Source organism: Bemisia tabaci, chromosome 2 (assembly GCF_918797505.1).
Source record: "Bemisia tabaci chromosome 2, PGI_BMITA_v3".
NCBI classification, from domain to species: domain Eukaryota; kingdom Metazoa; phylum Arthropoda; class Insecta; order Hemiptera; family Aleyrodidae; genus Bemisia; species Bemisia tabaci.
The window spans coordinates 52,165,375-52,183,923 of record NC_092794.1 but is presented as its reverse complement, the minus strand read 5'-3'; the positions used below and the strand labels follow the sequence as shown (position 1 = coordinate 52,183,923).

Below are 18,549 nucleotides of genomic sequence, written 5' to 3'. Positions count from 1 at the left end.
CAGCGCCTGCAAGACTGCAGGAATACTTCACGCATTGCGCCAGATAGTGCGGTCAGCGTCAGACGCATGTTATCGCCTACAAGACTGCATGAATACTTCTCGCATTGCACCAAACGCAATGCCAGAGTTATTTGCGATAAATATTCGACTACGGGTATAGGCACATTACCGCTAGCTGGATTGAAATGAACACTGTGAAGATGTCTCGACACTTGACCGCGCGACCCTTCCCTAGCTTGCGCGACACTAAATTCGCTGCAAAACTAGGACCACGCGTCATTATTTTTGACGGTCCCTACCCGGTTTTTACCACAATTAAAGGGTAAACACTGAAAAAACGAGATTAGGGCTGGGCCCTAGAATTGCTTCACCTCCACCGCCACAGGGGCAGGCCCTGCGTGGGTAAGGCCCAGCCCTACCTGGACAGGGTCTACCTCTTACCAGGTAGGGCTGAACCCTGAAGCAGGTAGGTTTGGGCTCTACGCGCGCCGGGCCTGCCCCTATGGCGGTGGAGGTGAAGCAATTTTACCTACCCGGTTAGGGCTGGGACCTTCGGTGCAGGTACCAGCCCTAAACTCGGTTTTTCCGTGAATGCTCATCTTCATTTCAACGGTTCAAAAACTCGGACGATGTTAAAACGATGCAGCGATTCTGAAACTTGATTTGCGTAAAATTAATTTTGGTTTAATAAAAAGAAAACAGAACGAACGAAAATATCGCGTCGAAATTTTCGATGCTCATATTTGAGATCATTTAGGGAACTGCAAAGAAACTCTTCAGAAAAACTATGTGTTGCTTCTTAAAAACGATGTTCAAAAATAATACATAAAAAGTGGTGCATGACGTTGCAATCAGAGAAAAATACGCTTTCTATCGCGTGCACCCGTCGACTTTCATCGACTTTTCATTCGACTGTCGTCGTATCCATTCATCTCTGAAATAACTTGAACATGGTTGTTCTAAGATTGTTTACGTGTAGATTTTTTTTTGTTTCAGTGGTTGGTGGCCGCGTAGCGTCTACAGGCCCCTAATATTTATATATTTTATATAATTTTTTTTTTTTAAATTATATTTGTGTATTTTTCTGTTACAGGTGAGTATTTTGAATGAAAAGACCTCCGTTGAAAATGTAAGTCGCTTAGCTCACCAGAGTATTTTACGCATTATTTGGAAAATTTTTCAATTTTGACAATTTAGTCGTTACTACTTCTTTTCAATAGCACGGCAAATAAGGTGGGAAGACATTGTTGCAGTGCAGTTTGTAGCAGATCGTGGAACTCATGGACGGTGGCGATCCCAGATAGTTGTCCACACTGTTAATACTCCATTTAAATCCGTTGAATCTATCGCTCACTTAGAATCGACTGTTTATATTTAAATGGAGAAAAAACAGTGTTGCCAAATTCCAATAATCGCCACTACTCACGGGGCCTCGTCACAATATGGGAAGGAAGGTCAAACTCGCTAGGAATGCTGAAATTGTCAGCATTTGACCGCCATGAGCGCTATGCCACGATGCGCTTTGTCCCGGCGATGACCATCAGTGATGCAATGCATCGGTTAAATAAACCAACGCGTATTAAATTGGACACAGCTTATTAAAAGATAACTAACACGGTTCAGTGAATCAACCAGAGAACTAATCCTACAGACACGCTGTTGTCATTTTATTACCATTGAATTATGAATGGTAGAACATCAAATGATGGGCTTGGAGTGCAAGCCACACAAGTGCAGTTTTTTTAAAAATTGAGATTTTAATGATTTCAAGTACAACTAGTCTTAATGCATATTCTGTGAAAAATTGTCTCCAAAATTCCAATTTTTAAGCATCAAAAAGTCAGTTTGAACTTGCTTTCCGTCATTCAGATCCATGTAATTTCGATCGAAAGTTCAAACACGTATTTTTCAAAATAGCAAAGGCTGCACTAATGCGCCTTGTCCTCCAAGCTCCTCAAAGAGTCTCGATTGCTCAATAGATCAGTCTGAAGTCTTGAAGCTGTTTTGTGGAGGATGGTACCTGTCTATCTTGTCCTCGATCGATTTAAGCTGCAGATGATCCCAGATAAACAAGGATTAAAGGAACTATTCGTTCATTCAGTCTATTCTCTCATGCAACATACACAGAGGCGGATCCAGCAATTTAGCAACGCCAGATTTCCTCCATTTAAACTTATGTTAAATACTCGACTCTAGTCAGAACACATGGCCCCTCCGAGAATCAATACATTTCCATGTGTTTAAATGGAGAAAAACAATGTTGCCAATCTGTTGCTCAGTCGTTCGATATGCAAGATTCGATGGTTCGGTTTGAAAACTTGGTTGCATGAACTAAGGAATGAGGATACCGTTTTTGAAACTCAAAATGACAGTACATTAGCCAAATAATTCAATTGTTATAGTCCCGTGTTGAGGAAGAAAGCCGTAAGAGCTAGCCTTCAGATGTACAAAAACTTATTTTGAGAAATTAAAAATTTCCTGAGACAGTTTTAAATATATGTATTCCAATGTTTAGGGCAATTTTGCTTGCAATATTCAATCTGAATTATTCGAAACTTTCAAGTAAAAATAATCCGGGCTTCTCTCAAAAACGAGCCATATATCTGTGGGCATTTGGAAACTTTCGAATGCTCATATGACGCTCTTCCTCAGCACAGCAGTATGGAACGCAGTAAAGAAGATTCAAACGACCGCACTTCTTTTCTCAGTGTGTGTTTTTGAGGTGGGCAAGTAGTCAAACAAGTCATAATATCAAATGCTTGGGCAGATGGGCAAATTTTGACAGTTTATTACATTTTTTTCTACGGCGAACAGCTCACGAGCTTTCAAGATAAAATCTATGAACTTCGTTCTTCCTCCAATATGCTTCCCTTATATCTGATTGTTAAAAGCTTAAAAATTGTGTTTCTTTATGACTTGTTCAAATTTTCAAAACAAATGCTCCTTTAAGAGCTTAGAATCGTTTTAAAATACTATTGCATGATGCAAATTTTCACAGGTAACAGGAGAAATGAATTATTTTGTCTAAAATTAGGAACAGAATCAAAATGTCAATCTCAGTAAGAATATTTGGCCGTTTGTCTAAGCATTTGACAAAATGCCTGATTTATCTATTTTCTTGCGACGTCTAGAAATTTTTAACAGTGCAAATGCTTTTGATCCCCAGCACAGTAGTTTGATGACGATTAAATTTGAGAAGGAATTAACGGCGCGCGTTGCGGTTTGAACTCATCGGCGAGGTGCGACTGCGTGAGACACTCGTGGGCAACCGCAAAGGCCGCAGCGACCGGTCATCGGCTAAGTGGCGGCTCTAATGGGTTTTCCTTCCGTTTGGCGACCAAGTGATGCGGCCGCAACTCCCCCCCGTTGACCCCCCCTCGAATTAGCGAAGGCTTCCCGGCTCCGGAGAAGAGCCGCGTGGTCGAAAAAGCCCTTGACCACTCCCAGCTTTTGCTTTTGTGATCCCCCTCTCCGGGGGGAAACGGAAATTGAGGCGTCCGCGCCAGCCCTGACGCGCAGCGGCTGCGCTTCGGTCCGATGAGTCGGGCGAACGATTAACTCGGTGAATGGTTACGATTGCGGGCCTTCGTCTTCGGTCTCATTAGCTCGCAGAGCTTCCCGCTTGCGTTGCCTCATCTCCACCGAAATTTCACTTTCAAATCGTCTTTCCCAGCTAACAATAGGGTGTTTCAATGCCCGTACCTTTGTAGTGAGATCACGACCAATAAAGGCTCAAATTTGATATTGATAGACAAAGCTATGGACAAAAAAGATGAGGAAGAAATGAAACCATAATTTCACTTTCAAATCGTCTTTCCCGGCTAACAATAGGACGCCTCAATGCCCGTATCTTCGTAGTGAGATCACGACCAATAAAGGCTCACATTTGACATTGATATGTACAACGCTATCGACAAAAAAGATGAAGAGAAAATGAGGCCGGAATCACACGTTGAATTGGGGAGCTGAATGTGGCTTGAATGTGGAAGTCGTCGAATTGATTCGCTAAATTCAGCAACGATTCTCAGCGACCATCGGATAATGTCGGATTTGTCTGAGCTATTCGAATAGATTTGATACAAATCTGGATGAAAATAACTCGAATTTGCGAAATTTCAGCCGTTGAGCGATGACTGCTGACTTCCATATTCAGCCGCCAAATTCAGCGTGTGATTCCGGCATGAGGCGATCCTACTGCCACCGTGCTCAGACATAGCGTGATAGTAGCTACATTTTCGTGGGATCGTAGCAGGATCTTTATTGCAGTTGATAGCGAAGCTATAGATAAAGCGACAGATAAAGCAATAGACAAAGCAAAAGTCGACATTATAGACAAAATGATAGACAAAAAAGGCAAAGAGAAAATGAAGCGACCATATCGCCACCGTGCTCATGCAGACACAGCGTGATATTGCCTAAATTTTTCATTCTAGGATCGTACCGGCCAATCATTGCAATTTATAGACAAAATAATAGATACAGTGATTGCCACAGCGATTGAAGAGCGATAGACAAAGCGATGTTCCGAGCGATAGACAAAGCGATGTGGAGCGATCCAATTGGTGGAAGCGGGTGGTTGCACTGGACAAAGGATGTAAGTTACAGACTATACAACGGCAACCCACAAGAGAGCCTATAGTTAGTCTATCGGTTTTCCCCTTGAGATAAACAACCACTCGTTTCAACCAATAAGATAGCTCCATTTCCCCCATCCTTCATTGTACATAGTTTTGTAATCTCTATAATCAGCCTGCTGATAGTGTTTATCACGCGGTTGGTGAAAGTAACCATATGCATAAATACAGAATGATAAGTACTGTCAGAAATGTATTAATGGCTACTATACATCCTAGAAATCATAGATAAGCAGTACTAACATCCTTTTTCATCCGTCCTTGGCAGGTTTAGCCACACAGTGCAGCGGGTGATAACAGTTTGAGGGTGGCAACAACCCGTTCCATACTGAATCGCCGCCATTATTCTGGGAGGGTCTCTTCCTCAATTTTCTGAATTCACTTAATTTTTCTTGATTTAACCGGAAACTTTGCTCCACCGCAGAGCCAAATTGCCGAGTACTGGCCGCCAAGTTTCACCGGGAAAACTCATCGTGGACCGACCTTGGGTCGGAGGCGAGAGTGGGAGAGACTGAATCGTTGGATGTTAAAAGAGAACATGTTAATTATATGATGAGCCCTAGAATGTAAGCATTCTTATGGAGCTCGGGGCTCAGCAAGAAATATGTTTTTCGGGTGTTAGCATCCGCCGATTCAACTGATGGCTCGATTCAAATTATAGCTGTAGCTTCTTCGGTCGATTCACTTGGGGTCAGCGCCGGAAACATTCCACCGCAAACCTGCAGGCGAAACTAACGCTGCCGTAAAACGAGTCAAATACAATATCAGTAGAAGAGTAAGAAATTTTTTGCTTTGTTTTTTAGATTGAGACATTCTTCCACCGGGAAGAAAGTAACAGGATGGAAAGATTGTGCTGGGTTTACACTTTTTCGTGGGGAAATCAAGGGAAGCAAATATAAGGGGGTTGGAAGGCGATTTAAAGCAAATTTTCAGCGATTCTAGCAAAACATGCGCTTCTATAGTCCGCTATTAATAGGTCCTAAGAATTTCAAGGGAGTCAGAGACAAAGAGATCCTACACTAGTCTCTTGGCGATAGGTGGGAATTTTTATTTTCGGGGATTCAACACTCCCTAATGGAAAATTATAAGATAGCAATAGTCATCACTTTTCGGTTGTTGAACTACCTACAAGTTGGATGATGAGCTTCGGGTGACACCATGAGCCAAACAAATTTCCCAAACTTCAGCTTGTTTGCAAAACGAAACTGCCAACACGTTGTTAAACATCAACCAAGTAGGTAAGTCAACAGTTTAATGTTGAAGTCCCGAAAGTAAAAGCTTCCACCATAGCCAAGATGCAAGTGAGGGTGTCTCGTCTCCGGAGAGGTTGGACATGACATTTTTTACTAAAAATGTAAATTTTGATGTTTATTTCGTCACATTTTAAAGTTCAAGGGGTGCTATTGGTAGAAAATTTCACAAGGAAACCAATGGTCCCACTTATAGAACCTCAAGGTTTTGTATGAACCGAGTTATGAACGTTTAAAGTTTCAAAATTTTGCCCGACCTCTCCTACCGACTCGATTCACTGTGGGCCGCGGGGCGCGGCAAGGCTACGGCCGCGACCTCGCGACCCTCGATGGTGGATTCGCGACGGCTGCAACGGACACGAAAATGCCGATTGTTTTTACACTGCAGCGACCTTTGAGCGAGCGTTGCGCAGGCGCAGGCGACACCCGAACCCAAATCGAGTACGCATCTCGGTGCGCGGTGGTCACGCGGGCAGAACGGGCACGAGCCACAGGTGACCGGCGACCCACTGTCATGCATCAGGTATCATTCCGACGCAGTTTAACTTGACACACATATCTATCTGTGCATCCACTGCAGCTGTAACCCGACGTTCATCATCGATATGCGTCAATAGACATATCGTGCCTCTTCAGGGAGAGAGTCGAGCCTGAGGACTGATTAGTGAATTTGATGGACAAAGAAGAGAAAGAACAAAATGGAATGATCCTTCTTAGTGGAAGTGGTTGGTTGCAAAGAGAGTACCTTTATAGGGAGCGGGATGATTATTGAAAAAGATAGACAAATCGAAAGACAAAGAAAAGAAAGGGGAAAGGGAGTGATCGTATTGGTTGTAATGGGTGGTTGTAAGTGTCCGCAAGGCTAAAGTTTCTTGGTGACTTGAACGCTGGAGTAGAAAAGTATGAAAATTTGACCCATTGAACACTGTTGAAACTTTGAACGAAACAGGGTGGGAAAAGGACATACTGCTCAAGCAACAAGCCTCCCCGACGCCGTTCTGGTGTGAAATTTGAGTCACATGGACTCTAGTTTTTCTAGTGAGCGGAAATTTCAGATTTTTCGTATTCAATCCTGAATAATAAGTCAATTGATTAGGATTTTTTTTTGTGGCTGACGTATTTGTTTGTCTTTGGGGTTAGACAGTAACCCCATTCTAAAATAAAAGATAAGTGCAAATACAGTACAAATTTAAGTGCGTTTGGGCGACTAAAACCTATATGTATTGTCCAAAATTTATTACAATGAATTTAATTCTTATTTTAAGTGTTGCATAATATTATCCTTGTACCATTAATTTTTAATCATAGCTTGATCAGGAGTTAGTTCCAGTATTTTCCGTTGATCGAATCAGGTTTTACTCGAATCGTTGTAATGATAAAATACTTGCCAGGAAGCTTGAATCGTTGTAATGATAAAATACTTGTTAGGAAGCTTAAATTCGTGCCTAGTTCAGTGGTCCATTTCTGGTCCCGCGTTATTACAGCAATAAATTAACATCGATAAAATCGCGGTGATCTTCCGATTGAATCGTTGCTCATCGCAACAGTCTTGAAGGAGGCGAAGAGAGAGAGCTTTCGTCACGAATGAAGCCCTCTTCGCCGCGAGCCGGAGACAATGCATCGCTGAGCATGAGCTGTCAAAACGGAAGACGAACATTCTTAAGTTGCGCTGTGCGTCCCCCGCGGCTTGGAGTCGAACATTTTCGTGAGTCGCGCAGACGGTGGCCGCACAGTGGAGCTATTCGCAGAGGAACTTTTGACAACATGTTAAGCTCTCCTACCACTTTAATCAAGGTGGTAATCTCTGATAAGACATAGCCGTTCACCGACGGGCTTCCCGACGGAACAAGTACTCACTCATACTCGGACTCACTAAAAACATCGACAAGAAAAAATACTCTTGATTCAATCAGATTTAAGCTTAAATCAAGAACCAAGCCTCTTAATTTGAGCAGATTTCCTTTTGATTTCAGCTTAAATCTGATTGAATCAAGAGTATTCTTTCTTGCCAATGTTTTCAAGAGTCTGGACTCTAGAACCAATGTGTTTTTTTTTCCAGTGCTCGATTTTAGACTCTCGCCTGCTCCGATTCTTTAAGTGTTAAAATGTCATTCTATGTGTGTGGTGTAAAAACTTAAAAATATAAAATAACGAGATGTAAATTAACAAATCCCTCCCCCAAAAAGGGCCACGACCCACGATGTAGAAATGGGCCTGTTGCAAACTCTTGCTGGAGCAAAAATAAGAGTTGTTCTTTAAAGATAATGTCTCAAAAATCGTGATGAGGGCATCGGCAAACTCTGAAATGCACTCCTAACTTCACAATCTGCGTAAGCAATATGCGCTTTTTTAAGCTTCCCGCTTCAAAAAGGATACTACCTACAGCACAGGTGAACATTTCGTAAGAGGAGTCGTTATATCCCTGCTCAGCATGGCCGACGCGCGACGCTTCCGCGCGCAAGTTGAGGAGAGCACCAGTTCACTCAAGGCGGATATCTAAGAACGCGAGAAAAAAGGGAATGTAAACACGTCGATTGTTATCAGGTGGCTTGGATCATCGTCCCGTCACATGTATTCTGGCAGATTGGCGTCGGCTATGTTGAACATTGCTTAGTACGAGTATCCTTGTGAGCAGGGGTTGGATGGAATGACTCCTCTAACGAAATGTTCACCTGTGCTGAGGTATCGTTTTTGAGGCGGGAAGCTCGAAAAAAGGCAAATTTCTTATGCACTGAAAAAAAAAAAAAAAACTCCGGCCGTGGGAGCCGCAAATACGGGCTATATATACATACCGTCCGTTCCGGGCTCAAAGGTCGAAAATGCCGGCTGCTGGAACCGTAGTTTCGGCCTCTGAACCCGGAGCAATCGAAGCTACGCCTCCAGCAGCCGGAATTTTCGGCCTTTGAGCCCGGAACGGACGGTATGTCTATATAGCCCGTAATTGCGGCTCCACGGCTGGAGTTTTTTTTTTCAGTGCGCAAATTGTGAAGTAAAGTGTTCATTTTAGACTTTGCCGATACGCTCATCGTGATTTTTGAGACACTTCCCATGACTAACAACTCTTATTTTTGCTCTAGCAAAAGTTTGCAACCGGCCCATTGTAGTTTGGTAGCTGCCTACGAAAAAACGCAACACACTTGGAGAGGTCGTTCGGTAGGCGAGGGGGGAGAGGGTAGAGAGTACGTTTGACGAGTAGCTTGTTCCACTGTGCGGCGTCTGGTTTTATTCGTGAGCGCGCATGCGTACCGTTCTTACGCAATCCGCTCACGAGTGGCATGCAGGAGGATTTGAGCGATGCGTACCGCACACCGCACCAGAGATTGCCTGCTTGTAAGGTAAAATGCGCGTATCTTACATTATGTTACACGCCAGGGGAGGGGGCTATCAGATTTTCCGGCACAATCTGACAATCATGACCGCTGCTGCGTTGAGCATAACCGCGTTTTTACGTGGGGCTCACACGGAAAGTTATTTGTTTCTTTAGCTAGAGGTGCGGTACGAGCTAGAACCAGTGGCGTGGCGTGAATTGCGATATATCGATTGTAATACCATTTAAACCTATGATAAAGAATCGATTATTAAGGTGTTCGCTGCAAACATCCTGTTTATCGATCCTTTTCCATAGGTTTAAGTGGCATAAAAATCGATATATCGCAAAGCACGCCACGCCACTGGCAAGAACGCTGCTGCCTTGGTAAAGGAGAATACTGCTGTGCTAAGGTAGAACGCCGCATGAGCATTCGAGAGTTGCCAAATTTCCTTCAATAAAATGTTTATTTTTGAGGAAAGTTATGAATGTTTTTCCTTGAAATTTTCAGGAGCTTTAGGTGAAATTGCGAACAAAATTAGCTGAGAGATTGGTGGACAAATATTCAACAATTGTCCTGAAAATTAGTGATTTACCAGGGGAAATTTGGCAACGCCTTAAGGTTCCTACGGTTTTTTTCTTAGCACGGCAGAATAGTACAGTTACTAAATTCCAATAATTTAATACTTACATTTTTAAAAAGATGACAGCACACCCAGTAAAAAGCGATTTTCCTGGATTTTTGGACCCACGAAAAATAATTGGACGTATTTTTACCAAATGGAACTTTGTGCATTATGACATGAGCCCTGAGACCCATAAGAATATCTGCATAACAGGGCTCGCACGTCATGGTGCACATAGTCCGTTCGGCAGAAATATGTCCATTTGCAAGTCGCGCCCGCTGGGCTACCATTCAAACGTCAGGCAGCAGCAATGTCGAGAAAGCCAAGATGGTGTCCGAAAATATCCCTAGTCTTGTCGTGGCTACGATCTCGATTGTGTGTTGACTCTACCTCGATTTATCGGCAAAACAGGGAGACGGGTGAGATTGTATGTGTGCATGAGAATATTAGCTTGAGAGGCGCGTTTCAAATGGCGACCGACGCGCTCTTCTTTATATCCACGCGTTTAAGTCTCCGAAAAGTCCCATTTGCAGCCATGCATTGGTGATGGCTGCGTGAACGTTTGCATTGACAGTTGATTGCAGCTGAAATTACGCTCAAAACGGATCGTGACGGCAATGAAGGGGGTATTTTCAGACGCTTGTTGTGAATACTTCCATTTTAGAATTGTAAAAGCTCATTATTTTTCACACACCTACGCGGCCCAAATTCATGCTTTTTGCGGCCCTTGATAGGAGAAGATAGTCCATAAATGATTCCGTTCTATTCAATCAACTGTTAAGGCCGCGAAGCGCCCTTTGAGGGCTGGACTAAGTAGCGGACAGGGGACGGACTTACCCCCTGGTACACTGGAAAAAAAAACACATTGGATCTAGAGTCCAGACTCTTAAAAGCATCGACAAGAAAAAATACTCTTGATTTAATGAGATTTAAGCTTGAATCAAGGACCAAGCCTCTTAATTTGAGCGGATTTTCTTTTGATTTAAGCTTAAATCTGATTGAATCAATTGTCCATTTTCCTGTCAATGTTTTCAAGAGTCTGGACTCTAGACCCAATGTGTTTTTCTTCCAGTGTAGGCCAACAAGAGAACTGCATCTCCACAGATCGAGCCAGGAGGAAGCAGTCACCAGGGCCTAAGATGATGGATTATACCCGACAAATTCTATCGATCATTAATTTTCAACCTTTTAAATTCAGCGTCAGGCCTATTAGATCATCCATGCGTGGGTAAGGATATATTTGATTTTTAATTTTAACCTCGTTGATTCATCACGTTTGTCAAGAGAACGGACAATGCATCATACGGCACCCAGTAACGCGACCCAAACGAGGCGGCTCGGATCCAACGCGTCGCGGACGCCGGCTAAATCAAAGCGATCCGGCTCGGCGCGAGCGTCGGTTTACGTCGGACGTCGTCGGCGCTCAATGACGCCGAACGTGGCGACGGGCGCGTCGAGATCCCGATTTCCGGTTTCCCGACGCCAAGAGCGGGCGCGCCCTCTGTCGGGCATCGACACGTACTCCAGTTCCCGCGCTACTGTACCGAAACTTCGGGGGCGTCGTCGGGGGGCGGCGGCGGGGGTAACCTCGGAAGTGATCGCTTTCGCATGCCGTGAGGAAGCGGGCGCGCGCGCATCCGAGGCCGCGGCCGCCGCGACGCAACCTTGGTCCCCGGAGCCGGGATAACCCGACGAGCCATCCGCCAGTCCTAGTTCCCACCTCGACCTATCTCCGCGCGCGGTCCCCCCGTGAAACTTGTGCCGTCTTTTCCCCAGCCCGGTGCCTCATGTGGTCCACCCCGCCGCGAAGTGTATGTGAGTGTTTAGTGCACCGATTCAGGATTAACCAACGCCGGACCAACGGCTCCATATAGTGCTTCCTAACTTTAATGTGAGCCTTTATTTTAAATAATTTTTTGCGACCGGGGGGGAAACCCACACTGTGAAAAATCTATGGCTTATCAACCAACTGGACGTATTTCAATCAAACGGAACTATGTGCATTAAGACTTGAGCCCTGAGACCCATATGCATACATCCATAACAGAGCTCTCGTCATAATGCACATAGTTCCGTTTGGCAGAAATGCGTCCAATTAGTGGTTCATATGGAACACCATTAATAGTTTTATATGAACTTATGATTATCGGTCTGTGAACCATATTATGGTAGCTCGCACCATAGTATGGTAGCCATATAGTCTAGGATTTTTTTTATGAGTGATGGACAGGGCTATTCGAATGAATAATGTAATGATTTAGGATAAGAGTTTAACAAAACATATAAATTGCAATTGTAAAATAAACTAGTTAGTTTTTATCTTAAAATTGTACAGAAGTAAAAAGTTTACAATTATACCATACCAATATACCATAACTAAGGTATATGTACTATTATTATATGTTGCCTTCACTATACTATTAGTGCGGTGTTCCATATGAACCACCAATTGGTTTATAAGCCATAGATTTTTCTCCGTGCAGAGCAGTGCTGCCGTGTTAGGGAAGTATGAGTATTCGAGAGTTGCTTAATTTCCTTCAAGAAAATGTTTATTTTCGAGAGAGGTCATATGTATTTTTCCTTGAAATTTTCAGATATTATAGATCATATTACGAACACAACTGTCTGAAAATGTTGAAGAAAAGTATTCGCAATTTTCCCAGTAATTCGGTTTTTATCGAAGGGAAGTCGGCTACGCCTGAAGGCTCATACGGCGTTCTTCCTTTGAAAAGCAGAGTAGCGGATGCAGAGAGGGACTATATCTCCCCCCCCCCCCCCCAACAACAAACCTCCCCCTTGGTGCAGTTGAAGGGAATGGGATCTCCATCCACCATAGGGAATTTTGAAAAATAAACCCTTCCAGATTGCAATTGTTTGGCATTGAATGTGGTTTGGCGGGTTTCGTTGAATTGCATTCAGAAGTAATAATACGGGAAACCACCGTAAAGTTGTAAGTTTAGACCCGCGACTTTGCCATAGAACATTTTTGTGAGGCACGATCATATGATGCACGATGATCACAATGCAGATAATACACCAGCATTGTGGCTCTACAAGAGAATCCTGAATCTTCAAGCTGAACGTGAGCCCAAATAATTTATTATAATTAACTTAAGCCGAGATTAAAATAACAAGTGGCACTAAATCATAACAGCGTGACGAGTAGCTGTTTCCTTTAACATTTAGGCTGTAAAAACATGCAAGAGTCGGACTATGTGACCTTTTGATTCATGCAGCAAGTTCAATGTTGCCCTCACCTTGGGCATTCCCCTACGGTTATAGCATGGCGTGACGTGCGACTTATAAGAATTCAACACTTCATTCCTTTTTCCGTGACAAGAGATAGTGCGGTAAAACGCTGTAGTTATGAAGTTCAGAAGGCTGATTATTGAATTTTATGGACAAAGCTATAGACAAAGGAGACACAAAGAAAATGGAGTGGCCCTACCGGTTGAAACGGGCAGTTGTTCCAGACTAACAATAAGAGGGAAAATAATGGACCAACTAAATGGTCTTACGTTGGTTAGTGTTAGTCAGTCTATTTAGCCCATTCTCGTAACCACCCGCTTCCACCAATAAGATCGCACCATTTTCCCTTTGGCTCCTTTGTCGATCGTTTTGTCAATAAGTTCCAATGATCAGCCCGATCAAGCCGGATTTCCTAAACTAAATTACTTTATCAGCAACTTAGAAAGTTTACATGGTATGGGCATAAGATAAAAGAAAAAACATAGTATAATATTTCCTTTACATTGAAAAAAAAAATTATGAATACTCAGTAATGTTTCAGGTGCAAATTATAGGCAAAAATGTAGATATTAGTAATCCCCATAGTTAGAAATAGGTGGAATTGGAAGAGGTTATTTTCTCGTTTGGAGCCGAATCAATTACCAATCCAATCCAATACCATAAATAAGTTAGTATGGGAGCAACTGATGACGTAACCTTTTCTATTAAACACTCCTTCTCGCCGTCCGATCAGAGGCAGAATACCATGAAGATTTTAAGCCATAGATTTCTTAGAAAATGAAAAATTATTTTTGGGGACCAACACTCGTTTTTAACTGATTCTGATTGATAAATGACGCAATGAACAACGTATTTAGCAAATTAGACGGACTCAGTTTGAACTAGCCAACTATTCAAGTACTCAACTCAACATTCAGTTTTCATAATAAAGAAGAGAAGACACTCGACTTATTCATTTTTACTTTCTTAATCATAACAACTCAGCCGTGCTGGAAAAACGCCGCACGAGCATTCAAATGTTGCCAAATTTCCTCTCAGAAAATTTTTCATCTCGAAGGAAGTTATGTATATTTTCCCTTGAACTTTTCAAATATTTTAGATCAAATTACGAAAAAAATTCTTTGAAAAATCGGAATAAAAATATTCATAAATTTTCCCGAAAATTCGTGATTTGTCAAAGGGAATTTTGCAACGTCTGAAGGCTTAAACGGCGTCCTTCCTTAAGCATGGCAGAACTGTCCCGAGGCAGAAGGAAAAATTCTGGCATTCCTTCATTAGAAAAATTTTAATTTATTCATTATTCTTTTAAATTAAAAAATTAACTTCATATGTATAACTCATAGGTACTTAGTACTTATAACTTACATAACATTGACTTCCTTAAGTGTTCTTACTCACTCAATCATGAAAACTGTCCATGGTCGGGAAAAAAGTCTAGAGTTCCTTCATCAGTACAATACTTATTTATCATTTTTTTAAAAAAACAAATTAAATAAATTTTAAGAATCTTAGTTCCGATGATCCAGCCGATGAGATCAGATGAGATTCCAAGTGGTCTGGCTTTGGGGTTTCGTAATGGAAACGTGGAACCAAGGACCAAGGTAACATGGAAACTGCCATTATGTAAGGCGTGGCGTTCGAAAGTGGACCTTCAAAATGATTCACATGCCATATACTCCGAGTGGATGGGAGAATTGGGAGACGCAGCTCTCCATCCTAAGATTTTTCTGTTAGTCATGTGATTCAATCACCTGCCGCCCAATCAAGAATTTATACCACTATAACACGTTTCAATAAGGAAGTGAGGTTTCAAGTTTTTATCGGAGAGACATTCAATAAGTTAAGTAGAAGTTTAATTCATCTTGAAAGAAGCTTTTACAAAAGAAACAACAAATGGAATGAAACGCAATTTCTCTTCGTCTTTTTTCGAAGGAATCCTTATTTTCTTTTCATTAAAGCTTCAAACAATATCTATTAAAATAATTAAAAAAGAAAAATTAAGGTACATGTTATGGATCAATCCGTGAAAATGAGCCAAAAAAAAAAACAAGGATGTCAAGTGATGGTTAAAAAATCGAAAGAAACTTTAATCCTTCCTCACGATTTTTTATCAAAAGAGAAAAATTATTGAAATTGAAAAAGAAAAAAAACGGGCACATTTCTTATAACGAGAAATATTCTGTTTATTTTTCTGCGTGCAACGATCTCGCATTTTAAATGGCAAGTAGCTGACGCCCAGTCCTCTTCTCTATCCGTGCGTTTAAGTCTATGAAGAGTCGTCTTTCCTTCATTAGGGTTAGAAGAGTAAGTCAGAGGTCTTCCTACGTGCGCAGATATCTTCACGCAGCGATGAACGCATTAATTTTTGGTGACTTAAACGCACGAATAGAAAAATAAACTGGATCAATACAGCCCATACTGACATGCTTAGGAAAAGCGCCACATGGGCTTTCAGGCGTTGCCAAATTTTCTGTGATAAGGCAAGGATTCTCCGCAAAACTTGAGTATATTTCCCCCCAATTTTATTGTGAATTTTGCTTGCAATTTGATTTATATAATCGCATCGTTTCAGGGGAAAATATCTACAATTATTTTCAAAAAAAGATGATTTATCGGGGAAGGCTTGGCAACATTCGAATGTTCATATGGCGTTTTTCCTTTGCTCATTCATCAATGCACGGTCCGTATGGGATCAATGTACGAGCTGCTCCAATCCAGTATAATTTTCTATTCTTTCAAAATAGCGCCTTTATCGCCGAGTGATAACACTTAAACCACGCGTATGTGACTTTCATAATTTTCCTTTGGACATCAGTAATCAGGCCCGTCGCAAGGGGCACAAAAAGAATACAATCACGTGTGTATAGGTAAACCCGCGGCCTCAAGGGTGCAAAAATTCTTCGCATTTCTTTCATTTACTTCATTTCTCAGAGCTTTTCATGTTTACTCCTCTTTTTCTTCTTTTTCATCCTCTTTTTTCTCCTTTGCTTTTTTCCCTTCTTTTTCCTCTCATTCTTGTCCATTATTGGTCTGAGGCGAGGAGGGGGGGAGGGTAAATTTACTATTTACATGAGTGACGGTTTCCTCTCGCAACGGTCATGTTTATAATGAATGCAAGACCATTTGGAGACTTAAACGTCAGAATAGGAAAAAAAGCACGTCAGGTAGATTTGCACGAATTGTTGAATTTTAATTCTTGGATTGAGTAAAAAACCACGTTCCACGATCCAAATGCACTTATCTTAAAGCGAGGAGTATTTAAATCTACATATTCAACGAGCGAGGATATTTTTGATTGTGAAGAACGTCAAAATCAGACGCAATATCAATACATCTGGTTAACTCATACTGGATGCGTGATAAATCCGTAAGAAAGTTCAAAGCCCCACCTTCACAGTATGAAGCATGACCAGTTTGAACTATCCATAAATCTTATGAAAACGGAACAACATTGCGGGCAGCATGAGCGTGTATCCAAACCTCTTCGCCACCGTGAAAGCATTTCGTCGCTGCTCTGACGTAAGGGCGTATCTCTAATTCCACATGGGCCTCGGAAAGCATTGGATTATACGGAGGACAGGGCTCACGTCGAAATCGAGATACGCCCATACGTCAGAGAAGCGACGATTTGTATTGCGTTCGAGTCTCAGAAGATTGAAATGTTGCTCATAACAATGTTTTAAATCAGAGTTATATTACTCTTGCAACAGGGTAGCAAAAAAAAGTATAACTCCGCTTGAAGTTACTTACAGGACGTCCTGCTGTTTGCTTCTCTCCTCTGACGTTTTAATATTATCTATTTTTAAACATCTTGTAATAACCAAGTTTAACGCTTTAATAACATTGGATACCTGCCAGCCGGACTCGAGACTCCAGCCGTGACGCGTTGCCCGGTAGCTACAATAGTTGTCTATGCGCAAGTGGACTTCATCAAGCATAAACAAGAGTTTTGCATATTCTAGTTAGCTTTTTAAGGAATGAATCCGTGCAAAACTCATAGCTCAAAGTGCGTCATGTCTGGTTTCTGCTGTAGTATACAGTTCAGTTTCATGAGTATTGATTTGTGATGTCTCCTGAACTACATTTTTTCATGAAACGACATGCTAGCTACCCGCTTGTTGAATTTTTTCAGCGGGCGGTTTAGATACAGTTTCACCGAAATTAAAAGGCTTCATTAGTAGGTCGAATCGTTTGTCGTCGTTGGTCGTCCGTCATCTTTATCAATGCAAAATCAGGAGGACTATGAACAAGTTTTGACTTGCGGATACATTTTCAAAGGTTAAGGACACGTAGAACAGAATGTGAACATCAAAAATGCGAAAAAGTTCAAAAAGCGCGACTTTTCCGCAAATTTAACACGCCCCAGTTTCGCGCCGAACCGAAGGATATCATCAGGCACCAATCAGAGGCAAGCACGAGTTCCGACCTCCGTCAAATGCCTTTCTACTGCTTTGCTTACTTTCTACTGCTTACTACTTTACTGCTTTCTTTTGCTCTTATATGAAAACAATAGGAAAGTTCCCCTATCTTCAAAATCAAAGAATCAAATCTTATTCTTGTTATCTGTAGTTAACAGGCAACAATTCCACATGGAAATGCGTTTTATTTTGACCAACATCAGTAAAAAATGAGAGGAGATAGCGACTTGACCATTGCAATAGATTCGTACCATAATTTTCTCACCATTTTGGCGTGTTTGAAATTCCCTCGAGTTGAGGACTTTTTAAGAGCGGGCTTGTCCGGAATTTTGGCTCCTAAAATACGCAATAAGTCACCACTTAATATGCTCACGTGGTACTTTCAGAATACGAAATAAAAAACATTAGGTTTAGTGACCCATACCACATTTCATGAAAGGTTGCCGCCTTGGTTCCAATTGGCATCGCTGAATCGCTGTCTGCGTACGACGCGTTCTGCGGCGCGACGCGATGGTGCCAAAGGCGATAAATCCTCTCAACACAGTCAACACGACAAGACGGTGTGAAATCGACATTAATTTATTTACAACCTCAAATCGCTACTGGTTTTTTGCCTGTAGGGTTCTGCATTCTCGAGACTGTCGCGTCGGGTTCTTGCCGTTGGTTTCGACGGGAATGAGAGGTCTATAAATGCACAATTTGGCATCGGTCACCTGAAGCTGCTCCTATAAGCCCGCAGCAAGATATGTAAGTAGGCTGGTCCGGACAAAGGCTGCTTGTACTTCCTATAAAAGGCGGTAACTTCCCCTTTTGAGCCAGTGCCCCTTCATTTTGCCTGAAATATTGACTATGATCATTGAAATTATTAGGCTTTTAAGCGTTGTCAAATAAATTGACTTTACGAGGAAGGAATTAGATTACATCAAAATCAAGGTAAGGAAAATAGGTTTTAAGGCGAAAATCAACTCCAAGTTTCACGTGCAGTCAAAATAATTTTTATGACCCTAATTTTCTGACAAAAGAAAATGTGTGTCTATTGAAGCTCAAAATAATTAGTTTCAACCT

The 18,549-nt window shown here is 41.9% G+C and overlaps 1 protein-coding gene across 6 annotated transcripts in view; it reads left to right on the top strand.

Moving 5' to 3' along the window:
* mol (dual oxidase maturation factor 1 mol) overlaps positions 1 to 18,549 on the top strand; it is an 87,579-nt gene that overhangs the window by 30,092 nt on the left and 38,938 nt on the right. The window contains exon 1 of one of the 6 annotated variants that reach the window (XM_019055504.2): positions 11,457 to 11,708. The exons of the other annotated variants lie outside the window; for them this stretch is intronic. The gene's annotated coding sequence lies outside the window, so the exon portion shown is untranslated. Of the gene's footprint in view, positions 1 to 11,456; positions 11,709 to 18,549 lie in introns of those variants that run through there. 6 annotated transcript variants of the gene reach the window in all.